The sequence below is a fragment of the Mesoplodon mirus genome, assembly GCF_964341445.2.
Source record: "Mesoplodon mirus genome assembly, chromosome: 13".
In the NCBI taxonomy this organism is placed as follows: domain Eukaryota; kingdom Metazoa; phylum Chordata; class Mammalia; order Artiodactyla; family Ziphiidae; genus Mesoplodon; species Mesoplodon mirus.
In genome coordinates this window covers 79,264,105-79,282,006 of record NC_138989.1, presented here as the reverse complement: position 1 = coordinate 79,282,006, position 17,902 = coordinate 79,264,105, and positions in this window count along the sequence as shown.

Genomic DNA, 17,902 nt, shown 5'->3' with positions numbered 1-17,902 from the left:
CATCACTTCCTTACTTCTGTGATAGACTTGAAATTAGAAAAAGCCACATTTTACTGTTAGCCTATTATAAAAATATATTTAATAATATCTCATAAGTTTTTATTGTTTATTTAAATATATATGGGTAAGTGGCTAGATACTTCTCCATCTCCACTCAGAAGTGTGCCAAATATGTTTACAATACATTACCTTCTTGAATATTTTCCCTATTAAGAAATTTACTCTGTGAATTATTTCATGTTGATGTTTTGCCATTTTCTCTTTTACTGTTGATTCTTCTGCTTTTCTGAGACAATACCTTCTTGACTCTACCTCGTCATTACTGTGTCTTCCCTAATCTACAAGTTGGATTTGCTTTCCCCTACTTTATGGCAGACAGAGGGAAGCCATCAGCAGTGGGTAATTGATTTCTCTGGAGATCCAGGGTAAGGTAAGATGTAGGGTTGGAAATGATCTCTTTTCTAGTTCTATAGCAAGTTAGTATTTAAAACAAATTTGCAAATTATTAGGCTGATATTTTTTCCTCCTGAGGGATTTGTGGGATGTTAGAAAATGCATGATATATTTTTGAATATTTAAGAATTGTTTTCTACTCTGAGCAAAAACTACGATAATGTAAGCAGCACAAATCGGATAGGACCAAATCACCATGTGGTTGCTATAATTCACTGAAACAACAACCCTAGGTACTTTTTCTTAGAACTCTTGAATTTCAGTGTTTGTCTTTTTTTCCCCCAATGGACCACTAAAAGAAGAGGATGCACAGATGTTCCTCTTGCTTTGCAGAGGAACAAATGCCACCTGTGACCACTGTCACTGATTTCTTATTTCACAATAAAATGACATTTATAAGCAATAGAGTCAAAATTTTAAAAGACCATAGCCAAGTTGTTGCTTCAGTTCTAACTCATGGGTATTTCTCTTCTGGAACACTCTGTAGGAAACGATTGGGATTTTGTGCCTAGAGGGATGATTTTCATACTGCGTAGATTCAGATTTCCCTTAAAACTCAAGCAGTACCTGCCTTGTGTTTTCTAAATCAAGAGCTCACTGCTCAGCCTGGTGTGCTTGACCTTCCACCAAATGGCTCACATCATTTTTCCATTATATCCTACTGCTCTCCTTCAAAACTCAGCCATTAAGTCAGACTCTTTCTCCTTTTTCCCTTAATATTTCTGAACTTTCCTAATCTTTTACATAATTCCCTTTATTTAGAAATATCCTACTTAAATGGCCAATCACTCTAAAAATCCTATCATTGAATGTTTCCAATATCATCTGCTTCATATAAAGTTCCCTGATCCTTTATACTGATATAACCTCTTACACATTCAAATACTCTCTCTCCTACCATGCCCTAATCGCTCCTCACTTTTTATTATCTCTATGATAAAAAAAAACTGTAATTTTCAAATTTAATACTTAAACCAGTTTAGTTTATTTACATATAATTATCTAAATGGCATGACCTCACATAACTACCAGAATCAGTTCAACTGTCTGCATTGTACCATTAAAAATATTGATATAAATCTTGAGACATTTACTATGAACATAAATGGGCATGACATGGTTAAACTCTAAAATCTCAGTTTTCAGGTTCATATTTGAGAGTGTAAACTTGGAAGCAAAGTTGTTTTTTTTTAAAAATGGGGGGCTTTTTATGAAATAGTGTTCATCAGAGATTGTTTTCTTTTCCTACAAAAGTCAATTCATAAACCTTATCCAACAGCCCCTCTCTTGCTATCATTCTGATAGGAAAAAAAAGACACTCATACATATTAGGAGGGAATTGAGACTATTTAAAAGTGAAGGGAAAGAACCTCAACCTCTTATCTTAGTGTTTGAGTGGGTATATGCAAGATACAGCAGGAACAGTCATAGTTATAGATGTTTTGCTGACAAAGCTGCTGTTCTTCAGTATGAACTATTGTAAATATCCTACAGAAAATGAAAATTTTTCCATAAAAATTACACCAATCCAAAAGGAGGCAAAATGGAAGTGGGGGGCTGTTGGGTGGAGAAGCTCTCAAGAGCACATTAGGGTTTAAGTAAAGAGAAGAACAGTTCTTTAATTCACACTGATGGTGGTTTCAAAATTTCACTACTTTCTTGGCATTCTTAAGGTGTGGGTGTGTGTTTAAGGTGACAGCTTAATTATTGATATATCATTAATTCCATATGAAAATTCTTGTTTCACATTTGACTTTCTTTTTAAAGTTCTGTAATAAAATATTCTCTCCAAATATCATTTTAAGTAGACTTTTTAAAGACAAAACCAACATCCCAAAAGTTTCAAAAGCATTGAATCCATTGTAAATGAACTGGGTCAACACAACAGTTAATACGAAGGTTATCTGAGCAAGGCAAATACTTACTGAAGTCACAATGATGGAAACATAATTCTTCATCCTAAGAAAATGTTCATATCTTTGGAAAGATTAAACACTATAATAAGAAATATTAAGGTATGAAATGTATCAATTATCAAGAAACTCTGAAGAACTTTACACTTAGCAAAATAGGCTCTAACTGGCAGACAGAAGGCATGTGTCTTACTGTCTTAAAGTGGCTGCATATTTTGATATAATAATGGAAAACCATATTACTTGTGGAACTTAATGACTAGATAGGCTACTAGTATTCAGGAAAAGAAAGTAAAAGATGAATTAAAATAAATTTTTTACCTATGACACAAATCCTTTCACCCACTTCACCGTCCCCGTCCCCCATCTTGGAGCTGGTCTCTGTTGTGATCATCCATGTTATTCAAACTGGAAAGGGAATTTATTTACTTAAATACTACCACAGTTGCTACAGTTTCATAGCTTCTATTTTTTAGTCATGAATACAAGAGGATAAATATGAAATTAAGTATGGTAATATTGATAATTACATTGCATTTTTGTCTTGCATGCAAAGACTACACCCACATTATGGCAACAGTTGAAAATCATGCTGCTAAATGATGAATATGTCTTTCTCCTTTTTCTATAGTTAACAAGGATATTCTGAGTTATGTATATGTCGCACATTACTTCAGGAATAAAATAATTAGAAATGTGCATCCATTACTTTTGGGGACCGATGAATGTACCCTGATTTTCAAACTCGAGCTAATGTTAAAAATGAACATTTTCCATGTTTGCATTTCTTTGCAATTCTGAGAAGCAGCTGAGGCCAGAAGCTGAAATGCTAATATTCCATGAGAACAGCTGTTGATATGGTATTTCTGGACTAGCTGCTTGCAGAAAGATTAAATCTTGTTATAAAGCTTACATTTTCTACTAGAACTCTCAGCTCAATTTCACAAACTCTAAAGGTTTGAGTAGGTGAGATGCAATTGTGATCAGCAACCCTAGTAAGGTTATTTTTCTGAACTAAAACAAGCCTTTAAACTTTTCTCAGCTATAAAGCATCTCCATTAATAGTGAGTGTTAAAGGCATGAATTGCAGTAGAAGCCGCAAATATCTAACCTGCAGAAAATAAGAAGTCCCAATATTGGAAAACTAAATCCAAAATCAGGGGAAAAAGCCCTTACTGTTATTTTTCAGTCTCTGGATATGTATGTTTATGTTGTATTTATTTGTATATGTGTATGTATATATGTGTGTATATACATCTGAAATATATTGGAAATGAAGATTACTTTAACCTCATCAAAAGATTTCATCGACATCCAAAGAGAACCAACAGCAAAAACAGCAACAGTGAGGTAGTGAACAGCTAACTAATTCACTATCACCACCAGCTACAACTGGGTATTTTAACATAAGTTGAGTAGACTGGTTTCTGCATAGCACACACATGGTTTTACTCCTAAAACAAAATTGGTTTGAAGAATTTGTGAATATCTTATTTACCCATTCAAGACACAGGGGTTACTTTTATGTCTTAGAAATAGCTGTATTACATTTAATTAAACTCTGGTCTTATTTGAAACGTCTTTTTTTTCAATGTTAAAAGATACAGCATTAAGGGGAAATTGGAATCACGATAAAAGTGTTATATTAATTGATATATATACTTATATGTCAATTACATATTGACTGTGATATAATCAAAAATACATTTGAATACAAACTTGTAACAAATAATACTTCAAAAATATAATTGGTGAGTAATACCAATCTATCAACAGACCTGCAAATGTTAATTAAGGATCCACTCTGTATTTTGGGTTTCTTGATGACTTCAAGTAAAAATATATATATATGTTATTTTAAAGAAGCATTTAATCAATTCAGGGGGGGAAATGATTTTGGTCTCCCAGTTACTCAGCATACTGAGAATTCCAGTCCTGAATTGTTCTCTATAACCAAAAGTCCATGAGCTCATAAACAGGAAAGTCTAATCTGGTTTATAATCACTAAGAAAAAAGACTTCACAAACAAAAGATAAGTGCTTGGCCTGAAAGTATTAAAATAAACTGAAGGAAGATAATTCAGTTAGGATGACTGCAGTATTAAAGCAGGCAGAGTGATTAAGTGATCTCAGATGTGGGGAATGGATATATCTTGACAATAAGTGGTAATATATATGTAGTGGGATAACAGATTAATAATAAATTATTAAGTAATTTTTCCTGAATTTCCATGTTATATATACCTCCTAGCTAATTTATCCAGACGTTGTTGTTGCTTACGCTGGTAATAACTGTCAATGCAGAGATAGGAGAATGATTCAGGGAAGGATAAGACTGAGTTAGTTCATCCATGATCTGTTGCCATGAGGGAAAGGAGTACCTGTAAGAGGTAGATAGAACAGAGTATTGGAAGCAAAAAGATACATATGGAAAAAAAAGAGAAGAATACATATGAATTGCTTTCAGGTTATTCTGAATTCTGATGCTTTTCTTGTTATGCCCAGCATCTACTAGATGCTCACTAATAATTATTTTCAACCGAAAGATTTTCACTTCCTCTTGAGTTTCTTAATCCAGTTCTTAGAACAAACAAGCACAGGTTTGTATCACGGGAAAAAACTACCTAGAACATGACTTGGAGCATCCATCGTAAGCTCAAAATAAACAGTCTTGGCCCCAAATTAGAAGGGAATAGCTTTTTCAATAAGAACAATAGGAAAAAAATTATAAGTATTGTGTGATTTTTATAACAAAAGAAGTGGAGGCTTTAAGAAGTAGGAAAATGGTCAGAAGGGGCAAGAACTTTTTAAAGACAGAAGATAAACTCTCATTAGCTAAAATAAATTAGCTAAAATAAATAACTATGTCTGATCATCCCATTTTCATTCCTCTTAAATTATTGGAGGAAAGGAATGAAGTAGATTTGCCTGTAAATTGATCAAATTTAATTGCTTCCCATCAGGCTTTTACTAGAGTCACTCTATTGAAACGTGTTTTAGAAAGGTCACCAATGATATATTATTGATCAATTACATTGTCATGTTTGAACTTTTCATCTTCTTTCAATATTTTTCATCTTTCAGATTTTACATCTGAATTAAAGTGGTTCTTCAATCACACATTTATTCATTCATCCAACTCTCCATCCATCTATATATCCATTCATCTATATATAATATTGATGATTCTAGGGATTAAGCACTTGTGATTTCACAATCATTTACCTTTGAAATCTCAAAACTTCAAAAGTTACTCAAATCTTCTTCTTCCTAATTAACCATTTAAAATTATTTTCAAATATTTTTAAACTCTTTTGCCACTGTGAGACCTACATGTTTATCCTTTACTCACTATACTAATATAAACTCTCAATTGTATTAAAGTTTTATTATAATAAATTCCTCAAATTTCTTGATAATGGTAATTGTCTTCGAAGAATGATATAAACTGCTTTCAAAGAATTAAAGTATTATGGATGAGTTTGTCACCTGAAGACAGTGAGTTCTGAAACTAAAGTGTATTCTCAATTACATGTACAAAATCTCTGCTACAAAAGATAATCCTTATTTCTACATAGAAACATGACACATTTCAACTCTATTCTCTATCTTATATGAGAACTTTATTTTTTATCTCAGTATAGTGATCATAATACATTTCAGTAAGCTATTTCGAGTTTTCAGTTAAAAAAATATCCTTTAATGCGTGTGAGAACCGATATATAATCTATAGAACATAACATTCTAACATTTAAATATGTTGAAGAGAGATGTTATATTGATTTGTAATATGCTGTGAGAGTGAGTTTTGAATCTTTACTGGTATTAATGAGAAAGATTTTGGGGGCGAGGCAGTGCACGTCCTCTGCAGTGCTTTGCAAAATTCTGCATGTTTCTGGACAAAGTGTCTTTCTGTCTCACTAGGTGTTCAAGGTGGTTTATAGCACCACAAGGTCTGAGAACCATCTGTGTCATGTATGCTGACAGCAACATAGTGGATTTCCAGGCCATGAAATAGTTGTGTCTGTACTTAAAGTTAGGCAAGATATCTCAGGAATATACATTGTTACATTTTAAGTATTTTTTTAAATCACAGAAAACTTCTAGGTGCTCCAGTTGGATTGAAACTTCTAATCTGAGAAATTGTGATCATATTCTCAAATTTATAACTTCTTATATCAAGTAGTACACACTGAATTGTTAATTGATTATCTTTAGGGGTAATGGCATAAAGCTTTTCCCCCATGTTCTGCGTTTCTTAAGTTTTCCACAAAATAGGTTGTTGTGTTTATATAAAAATACAAAAGGGCACCTGAACCTCGTAAGGAAAATATTCAGGACACTGTATTCAATGCCCACACTCTAGAAACTTTAATTCCAGAAAAATAAAGATGTCAAAACTTTTATGCTTGAAGAGAAGAACATGTATATTGAATGAAGTAAATCTTTCTTTTACTTACTAGCTCATAGACTTGAAAAGAAGCATTTTCTAGATAATTGAAATTAAAAATACAAATGGAGTGGTGCTTAAACAGAGCTAAAAATATATTAGAAATGAACAGAAATAAAAGAATATTTTTACGTTACAAGTGAAAATAATTTAAATCAATTCCTCCTTTCCTTTCCACACTGAACTTTAAAGTGTGCTTCTTTGTTTTGATAAGAAGTTTCATAACTCACAATACCAGTCAATTCCTCTAGTTTAAATCTGTTTGAATTTTTATACATCATTTTTATGTCAGTATTATTAATGTTTACTTTTACAAGGTTAATGAGCAATACAAAGATATGCTGAGTGAGTGACTGGAAAATATGTTATTAAGTGAAAGGAAGAATTATTAAAACCATTTCGAGAACAAAGCATCAAGCTTAAATGTTTATGGAATCTGTGGTAGGATGCTAAAGATTGTATATTCAGAACACACAGTGGTGTGTGGACAAAATTAGAAAATTTATTTATTTAATGTATCCTGGAGACTACATGAGGATGGTTCAATAAAACATAGAAAGAAAAAATTTTCCAGTTTTTTGCTATGTTCTTTTTTCTTGTGAGATATAACTTACAACAGAGTATGTGTATCTTAAGTGTAAGCCCCATTAATTTTTACATGTCAGTGTTGTCTAAAGGACTATACTTTCAGGTCTTTAGCCTTTTTTTTTTTTTTTTTTTCGGTACGTGGGCCTCTTACTGCTGTGGCCTCTCCCATTGCGGAGCACAGGCTCCGGACGTGCAGGCTCAGCGGCCATGGCTCACGGGCCCAGCTGCTCCGTGGCATGTGGGATCTTCCCGGACTGGGGCATGAACCTGTGTCCCCTGCATCGGCAGGCGGACTCTCAACCACTGTTCCACCAGGGAAGCCCATTTAGCCATTTTTTAAGTTGGTTTACCTCTCTTTATTTGTAGTTATTCTTCATGTATCCTGGATATGAACAATTTTACCCTGTGACTGGCATTTTCAGTATCTTAATATTATCTTTTAATAAACATAAGATGGTAATTTTAACAAATTCAATTAATCCTATATTTATGGTTAATATTTTTAAATTTTTGGTATATAAAAGTCAAATACTTTTAATGTTCCCTTCTAAAAGTTTTATTGACTTACCATTCAATTTTATGCTTAGATCCCATTGAAAATTTTATATGGTTTTCTCTAAAGTTTCAGGATCATTTTTCCAGATGAATGCCCAGTTTACTTGGCACAAGTTCTTAAAATGGTCGTCTTTTCCTATTTTTAGTGGTGTTTTCATCAGCATGAGGCGATAGTGCATACCTATGTCTCTTTTTCTGTCCTTTCTATTGTGTTCCGTCAATTTATTTTGTCGAACTTCGTACCAATAATGTACTGTTAGTAAATGTAAAAAATGTCAATATTTGGTAGTGTAAGTCATCCATATTTGAACGTTTACTTCCAACTTGCCATGGCTAATCTAAGCCCTTTGCTTCTCCATTTACATTTTAGAAACCATGTCAATTTCTACCGAAAAAAAATCTCCTGTGATATTTTTATTGAAGTTGCATGGAATATACAGATAACTTCAATATTGAGCATTCTAAGTCATTAACATAGTATATCTCTTCATTTGTTAAGATATTTAGTCTCATTAGGAAGATTTTATAGTTTTTAGGGAAGTTGTCTTGAGCATCTTTCCATAACTGTTCTGAGATACTTGATTGTTGCTAGTGGTGTTGTATTTTTTTATTTTTACTAATTGCACATTCCTAATATATAAAAATATATATGCTTTTTATATATTTTCTCTGAACTCCACTTTAATTTTATGAATTAACCCTGTTCACAAATCCTGGATTTATATGGACACAGTTATATCCTCTGCAAAATAATGAAAATTGTTTGTTTTCTTTAATCTCTATACCTTATATTTTGTTTCCTTGAATAATTTCATTAGATCTGTTAATAGAAGGGGTGATGGTGGGCAGTAAGATAAGCTGTCTTATTGCTGACTGAACATAGAGGAAAGCATAGACTATTTGCTCATTAAGTATGATTTTAACTATAGGTTTTCAGAGACTGTTTATAGTTTCACTCTATCCCTTGTTTGTTAATAGTTTTGGGTTTTGTCAGATGCATTTTTAGCATCTAATGTGATGTTAGAGAAACCAGAGAGTAAGGAAACAGGCTGCAAATGAGGTCTGAGGGGTAATGGAGGCCAACAGATAAGACTTTCTAAGAAAGCTGGTTTTACTCAGGCAGAAATAAGGAGTTATTACAGGGTTTAACCAGATACATGAAAAGATTTTATTAACTTTTAACAGTTGCTTCTACTTTGAGAATCATTTAGACAAGATTAGTTAGAAACAAGATAACCAATTAAAAGTCATTATTAATAATCCAGGCAAAACATAGTGGTGACTTGGAAAATAGTAGAAGCAGTGGAGTTGGTGAAGATTAAACTCTGGATATGCCTAGAAAAAAAAAAAAGACACAGTAGGGTTTTCTGAAGAAAGGGATGAACTCTGGGAAGAAAGGGTAACTTTAAGAATTTAGGTTTGTGCAACTAGAAGGATGATATTGCCAGTAACTGATGGTGCAGTAGTTGGTAGACCAGGTTTTGGAAGAAACATTAGAACATCAGGGTATATTAAGTGAAATACATCTATTAAACACTAAGTGAAGATACCAAACATGATTTTGAAGCTCACAAGAGAATTTTTCTGGAGACAGAATTTGTTGTTTATCAGGAAATCAGTGTTACTATGCAAATGGATTATATCACTCTGAGACTAAGTGCAAATAAATAAGAAAATAGGTACAAGAATTTTGACTCTGAACAATCCAAAGTTAAGGGTGAGTATTAAAAGAAAAACTCAGCAAAGTAAGCTGAGAAAGAACAGAAGGAAACAAGATGTCATGTTATTTAAATCACGTGGAACAAGTGTTCCAGGTGGAGAGAATAATGGGTAATATCACAATGAGCTCGATAAGAATTGAGAATTGCCTACTGGGGGCCACAGGCAGAAGATCACTACATAATTTCTGTAATTCTGGTGACATGTGGATGTTTGTGAGAGTGGATGAGAGGAAAGAAAGTGAAGACAATGAGTTTAAAAACTCTTTAAGACTAGCTAAAGGGGGAAAAGAATTAGATGGTATTTGAATGTGCACATAAGGTAAAAAACTCTCTTGACAAGTTTTGAGAAATAAGAGCAAGTATTAGCTCAAATGGAAACAACTGAATGGTGAAGAAAAAAATTTATGATGAGAGGAGAAAAGGATTGACAGAGTACTGTTCTTGAAAAAGTAAAAGGGGAGTGGAAACATACCTTTAAGGATTTGACATAAAAAGGAAAAAAGGAACAGCGATTATCACTTACATGAGATTTACATGTATAAAGGTTTGTGGATATATGAGGTGAAAACCTGGTGAAGTTTTTTCTCATTTTGTTTCCTTTTTCTTTGAGTGAAATACATAAACTTAGCAGCTGAGAGAGGTATTGGGGCTTGCTTAGAGAAGGTATGAAATAATTCGGGAAAGTAGAGTAGGATTGCTGGTCAGCATTGGGATTCACGGCCCTTTGTGGTCATGATTTTCAGGCTAGACCAATCTATTCCATACCGTAATTTTCTCCAGCCATATTCAAAGTTAACAATTGTTTTTGTTTTCCCAAATAAATATGAAGAAAGACCGAAGATCTATGCAATAAAGTTAAAATAATTTACCATGGGTTTTTAATAAGGAAGAAAGATAACAGATTAGAGGAGTTTAGTAGATTCAGTGGATCGGGTTTCTTTTAGGTTAAAGGATTACTGAAGTCATGACACTAAGGGACTGAATTGGAAAGGTAAGAGGTGGTGATCCCAAACTGTCTTGTGTGAAATTGTGATTATAGGGGGATGAGGCCTGACAATGTGAGGAGTATGAAAATATAAATGACTTATTTGGTTGGGATGAAGAATAAGATCATTGAAAGAAAGAAGACAGAGTAGTGTTGGAGAAAAGGAGAGGAAGTTAGGAGCTAAAGCCATGAATGTGACTGACTTACTTATGGATTTGTAGACGATAGCTATGATGGGTCATGGGTGACATGGTCTGGTGACATGAGGTACAGAGGTGGTGGTTTTAGGAAGGGAGGGTAGGAACTTAGTCTGGAAACAACAATAGAGAGTATGCAGTCCCTTTTCCCCTCTTTCTCCAAAGGTACAAGTGTTTTGAGAAAAAGAAAAAAGACACCAAGGGCTCTAGGAAAAGCAGAGATTTTAAGAGCCAGTTTTCATTTATAACAAGAACAGAATTGTTTAAGAAAATATTTAACATAAGAAAAGTTTAGCCAATGGTGGGTCATTAAATACCTTATGGTCATAGGGAAAGGGTTCCAGAAATTAAGCATGAGAAACTACAGTTCAAATGAGGATATGCAGAATTTAAGGTAACTGAGAGAGAAGGAAATCTTGGAACTCTGAATCTTTAGGTGGTAACTGGAATTACACAGAGATAAATGACATGATGTGATAAGCTCTCATAGACTCATGGCAGATAGTGGTGGTGGTGAAGAGGAAAACGATAGGTGACTATGGCTCCCTAAATGTTTGACAGTGTAATTCTTGTTAGTATAACTCCCAGAGGACCCCTGGTAAATTTTCTAGAATGGAGTAAATTAAAATTTTGAAGACAAGCAGGAAGCAGAAAGTAGGTGACGATCATAAACACGATAGCTTCTATTCAGTTTTTTGTGTGTCAAATACCTTATAGTCTTATTTCCTTCTACCTCTCTCATTCTTTTTCTGTGCTCAATAGGTTAGTGTTGTCTCCATAAGAAAAATATGGAAAATGTTACGAGTTTTCTACATCGAAGTTAAGTGTATCTTTTATTCTATAATGTCATTTTTACTTCTTGGAAATCAATATGGTGAGAAGAGCTGGTAAATCATAGTTGTTGCTTTTGTATGCTTTTCAAGTCTTATTTGGCAAAATAAACCCATATATTGGTTCCTCCTTTAGTTATTGTTTCCTTGTTTAAACGTTATTACTTGTGAAATACATAAATCCTGTAGGCAGTGATGTAAGTAACAAAGTACAAATTGGGCACATGGTCTAAAAGACACTCTCTATTTTGACCTCTCCCTGTAACTCCTCCCTTAATATCTATCATTCCTGCTTTCTATTCTATGGCCTAACCAAACCAAATCCCTAACTATTTCCTAATAAGCCTAGTGGTTTAAAGCCTCTGTAAGTTTTGACATTGTGGTGCTTTGCTTTACAAAATTCTTCTACCAGTCCCTACCTGATAACTCTTGGTTATCCATCCATGGCGCTGGAATATTTCATTTCAAGCATGTCATCCTTTAGTTCTTAAAGTACTTCATATTAACAACCTAGCAAGACAGAAACTGTCAATTCTAATTCTCACTCCTTATTAAAATGCAAAAATAATCATGCCAACAAAATTAGAGCTCATGAGATCTTCCTTCTCAAAGGCAAAGGGACATCCATTTAACCTCGTTAAAATGCACCCACTGAATCATTCAAGTTTTGGAGCTTGATAAATAGTTTTGAACATAATAGTGAAAGCATCTATCTATACATCTTCCAAATGTGATGTACTACCTTCACAGAGTTCCTAGTGCTCTACGTTTATTTAGGTAATTTAGTTGTAACCACACTAACAATAGGAACTAGAGTAATTATTTGCTTAGTCTGAATAATGTAAGCATTCAATTAAAATAACCTAGTTTCCTTATTTGAAGTCAGTAATAATATTGTCCTTTATTTTAGTGCCTATTTCTTCATGTTACTGTAATTACGGTGTGGTTTGTCAAGACAATTTTTTGTCTGGGACCAACCCAAACAATATAGGTTACTCAATACCTACCACAGTAGTTGCTCGAAAGGAAAAAAAATGTATAAATAGTTCTCTAAAATGTATTTTTTTAAATAAAATTTTGCTTCAGATAGCCGGAGTAACTATTGAGAAGCACATGAATTCTTGAATGGTCACCATTTTGAATGAAGACAATTAATGTCTGCTCTAAAACAACCCAGACAATGAATCCAGCCCAAAAGTTTTTTAAAAACCCAAATAATAAAATTAACCAGTTTAAAGTAAGTGCTACTTTCATCCCAGAACACTCTTAGAACATTTTCTGTAATATTTTAACATGTGTGTTTATACTTTTAAAATATATTTTCTTCTCCTTATAAAGGTTTTCAGTTTCAATTTTCTTGACTATATGCTTACATTTTAAATTATAATAATAGTATGCACACGTTTCTTTTTCAATATTTGTTTTATTTTTCAATTTATATCATTTTCATAAATATAAATTTAGTAATTGTATAATAGGTAATTATGTTAACATAATTACATTAACAAACTATTCCCTTAATATTAAATATTTCAGTGTTTCTTCTTTTTGAGTTAAAACAAAGATTTTAATATATTAAACTGTTATTGATCTTGATTTTTGAGGTTTATTCCTATAGGATAAATGCTTAAGTAAATGGTTGTTTGTGTCAAAGGGCATAACATCTTAATGGTTCCTTCAGCTAAGCTTTACATTCTAAGTAGGTTGTACTAAATTGCATTACCATCAGCAGTGGATTAGAATACCAATTTCACTGCACTTTCACCTGTTTAACACTTCAGTTTAAGCCAATGATTAATTAGTCCATAAATACTGAAACCCTACAGTATGCTGAAACCCATGCTAGATACTGTGGAAGGAAACATGGGCAACAAATACAGCCCTGAATTTTCAGGTCCTTGTGATCCCTATGGAATAGGAAACATATTAATAGTTCTTAAAAAAATCAGTTTTGAGGGCAATACATGGTTTCTTTTAAAGAAACAGTTCAGTGTGTCCCCTTTGGGGTTCATTGCCGTAGCTCCAAATAAAGTTAAAATCAGCCATGACTACTAGGGAGGGGGTAGGAAAATAAAATATCCAGGCTAAGCAGCATTTCATATAATTAAAAGTAAAAATCTGGGTCCTGTAGCTCTATGCATAACAAGTTTCTCTAGGCTTTTCTTAAATGCTAGATGTTGGTTCCACAAAGGTTCACAGTGATGTAAGAAAACCAGGCTAAGAGAGACTTTCAGATCCTTGTACCTTTACCATGTAAAGAAGGGAAAGACTAAATGTCCTCTGCTAGAGAATTCCCTCCTCCACAGAATTAAGTGGTTCAAAAACACTTTAGTATTATTTTATGCTAAAAAAAAAAAACCTCCTCTACCAAAAATTGCTGAATCTGAGAACACGTTGTTTACATAGTTTAAAATCTAAACTCCAAGTTACATTTTTATACAGAATTATTTATATAGAAATAACTTTTCCAACCAAAATATTTATGTACTTCAAATGGTTCTGAATAAATATTTACAAGAGTCAACCACTATCAGTATGATCTAGTTGTAGTAAAAAATATGAGAATAATTTGATTCCTAACAGAAATTGATGCTTTCAAGTGTATAGTAACAACCTTTCACCTTTGGAATTTTCTTTTTTCTGGAGAAAAAAGGTTGTCACTAAAGAATCCTTTAAAGTGAAAAACAACTTCAAGCAAGACGTTCTTTTTCCTGTTGTCAGACTGAAATCCCATTTAGAAGTTAGATTCTCTAAAACGAAAGGAGCTTGGAGAGAGGGTTGGGGGGGTTCAAGAGTGAAGTGGGGAGTGAAAAGAATGAAGCAGGGGAAGGGTCTCATTCAGAGGAGTGCCACAGCTGCCAACTTCTAGAAGGAGAGAACGATAAAACGCTTAGAGATTCTAAGGGACTTTTGGACTTTGAAAAAATGAATAAAACATCGCATTTGAAATCCCTCTGTGCACTACAATCAAGAGATAACTTTTATCATAAAGTGAAGTTTTGACAACTTCAAAAATGTCCAAGGTACAGCATTTACAAAGAATTGTTAAAAAAAATAGTAACCAAAAAGAATAAATAAAATCCATTGAAACTTTGCCATGTGTGTTTGAAGGTTGGTAGTATGTGCTTATTTTTATTTTTATTTTTTTTAACATCTCTATTGGAGTATAATTGATTTACAATGGTGTGTTAGTTTCTGCTGTATCACAAAGTGAATCAGCTATACATATACATGTATCCCCATATCCCCTCCCTCCTGTGTCTCCCTCCCACCCTCCCTATCCCACCCCTCTAGGTTGTCACAAAACACTGAGCTGATCTCCCTGTGCTATGCAGCTGCTTCCCACTAGCTATTTTACATTTGGTAGTGTATGTAAGTTCATGCCACTCTCTCACTTCGTCTCAGCTTACCCTTCCCCCTCCTGGTGTCCTCACGTCCATTCTCTACATCTGCATTTTATTCCTGTCCTGCCCCTAGGCTCTTCATCAACATTTTATGTTTATTTTTTTTATTTTTTTAGATTCCATATATATGTGTTAGCATACGGTATGTGTTTTTCTCTTTCTGATTTACTTCACTCTGTATGACAGACCCTAGGTCCATCCACCTCACTACAAATAACTCAATTTTGTTTCTTCTTTTGCTGAGTAATATTCCATTGTATATATGTGCCACATTTTCCTTATACATTCATCTGTCATTTGACACTTAGGTTGCTTCCATGTCCTGGCAATTGTAGACAGTGCTGCAGTGAACATTGTGGTACATGACTCTATTTGAAATATGGCTTTCTCAGGGTATATGTCCAGTAATAGGATTGTTGGGTCATATGATAGTTGTATTTTTAGATTTTTAAGGAACCTCCAAACTGTTCTCCATAGTGACTCGATCAATTTACATTCCCAACAGTGCAAGAGGGTTCCCTTTTCTCCACACTGACTCCAGCATTTATTGTTTGTAGATATTTTGATGATGACCATTCTGACCAGTGTGAGATGATACCTCATTGCAGTTTTGATTTGCATTTCTCTAATGATTAGTGATGTTGAGCATTTTTTCATGTGTTTGTTGGCAATCTGTGTATCTTCTTTGGAGAAATGTCTGTTTAGGTCTTCTGCCCATTTCTGGATTGGGTTGTTTGTTTTTTGACATTGAGTTGCATGAGCTGCTTGTAAATTTTGGAGATTAATCCTTTGTCAGTAGCTTCATTTGCAAATATTTTCTCCCATTCTGAGGGCTGTCTTTTAATCTTGTTTATGGTTTCCTTTGCTGTGCAAAAGGTTTGAAGTTACATTAGGTCACATTTGTTTATTTTTGTTTTTATTTCCATTTCTCTAGGTGGTGGGTCAAAAAGGATCTTGCTGTGATTTATGTCATAGAGTGTTCTGCCTATGTTTTCCTCTAAGAGTTTGATAGTGTCTGGCCTTACATTTAGGTCTTTAATCCATTTTGAGTTTATTTTTCTGTATGGTATTAGGAAGTGTTCTAATTTCATTCTTTTACATATAGCTTTCCAATTTTCCCAGCACCACTTATTGAAGAGGCTGTCTTTTCTCCATTGTATATTCTTCCCTCCTTTATCAAAATAAGGTGACCATAGTGCATGGGTTTATCTCTGTGCTTTCTATCCTGTTCCATTGATCTATATTTCTGTGTTTGTGCCAGTACCCTACTGTCTTGATTACTGTAGCTTTGTAGTATAGTCTGAAGTCAGGGAGCCTAATACCTCCAGCTCCATTTTTCTTTCTCAAGATTGCTTTGGCTGTTCAGGGCCTTTTGTGTCTCCATATAAACTGTGAAATTTTTTGTTCTAGTTCTGTGAAAAATGCCAGTGGTAGTTTGATATGGATTGCATTGAATCTGTAGATTGCTTTGGGTAGTAGAGTCATTTTCACAATATTGATTCTTCCAATCTAAGAACATGGTATATCTCTCTATCTATTTGTATCATCTTAATTTCTTTCATCAGTCTTATAGTTTTCCGCATACAGGTCTTTTGTCTCCTTAGGTTTATTCCTAGATATTTTATTATTTTTGTTGCAATGGTAAATGGGAGTGTGTTCTTAATTTCACTTTAGATTTTTCATCATTAGTGTATAGGAATGCAAGAGATTTCTGTGCATTAATTTTGTATCCTGCTACTTTACCAAATTCATTGATTAGCTCTAATAGTTTTCTGGTAGCATCTTTAGGATTCTCTATGTATAGTATCATGTCATCTGCAAACAGTGACAGCTTTATTTCTTCCTTTCTGATTTGGATTCCTTTTACTGTTTTTTCTTCTCTGATTGCTGTGGCTAAAATATCCAACACTATATTGAATAGTAGTGGTGAGAGTGGGTAACCATGTCTTGTTCCTGATCTTAGTGGAAACGGTTTCAGTTTTTCACCATTGAGGATGATGTTGGCTGTGGGTTTGTCATATATGGCCTTTATTATGTTGGCAAAAGTTCCCTCTATGTTTGTCATATATGGCCTTTATTATGTCGGGGAAAGTTCCCTCTATGCCTACTTTCTGCAGGGTTTTTATCATAAATCGATGTTGAATTTTCTCAAAAGCTTTCTCTGCATCTATTGAGATGATCATATGGTTTTTCTCTTTCAACTTGTTAATATGGTGTATCATGTTGATTGATCTGCATATATTGAAGACTCCTTGCATTCCTGGGATAAACCCCACTTGATCATGGTGTATGATCCAGTTAATGTGCTGTTGGATTCTGTTTGCTAGTATTTTGTTGAGGATTTTTGCATCTGTGTTCATCTGCAATATTGGCCTGTAGTTTTCTTTCTTTGTGACGACTTTGTCTGGGTATGGTATCAGGGTGATGGTGGTCACGTAGAATGAGTTTGGTAGTGTTCCTCCATCTGCTAAATTTTGGAAGAGTTTGAGAAGGATAGGTGTTAACTCTTCTCTAAATGTTTCATAGAATTCTCCTGTGAAGCCATCAGGTACCTGGGCTTTTGTTTGTTGGAAGATTTTTAATCACAGTTTCAATTTCAGTACTTGTGGTTGGTCTGTTCATATTTCCTATTTTTTCCTGGTTCAATTTCATAAGGTTGTGCTTTTCTAAGGATTTGTCCATTTCTTCCAGGTTGTCCATTTTATTGGCATATCGTTGCTTGTAGTAATCTCTCATGATCCTTTGTACTTTTGCAGTGTCAGTTCTCCTTTTTTCATTTCTAATTCTACTGATTTGAGTCGTCTTCC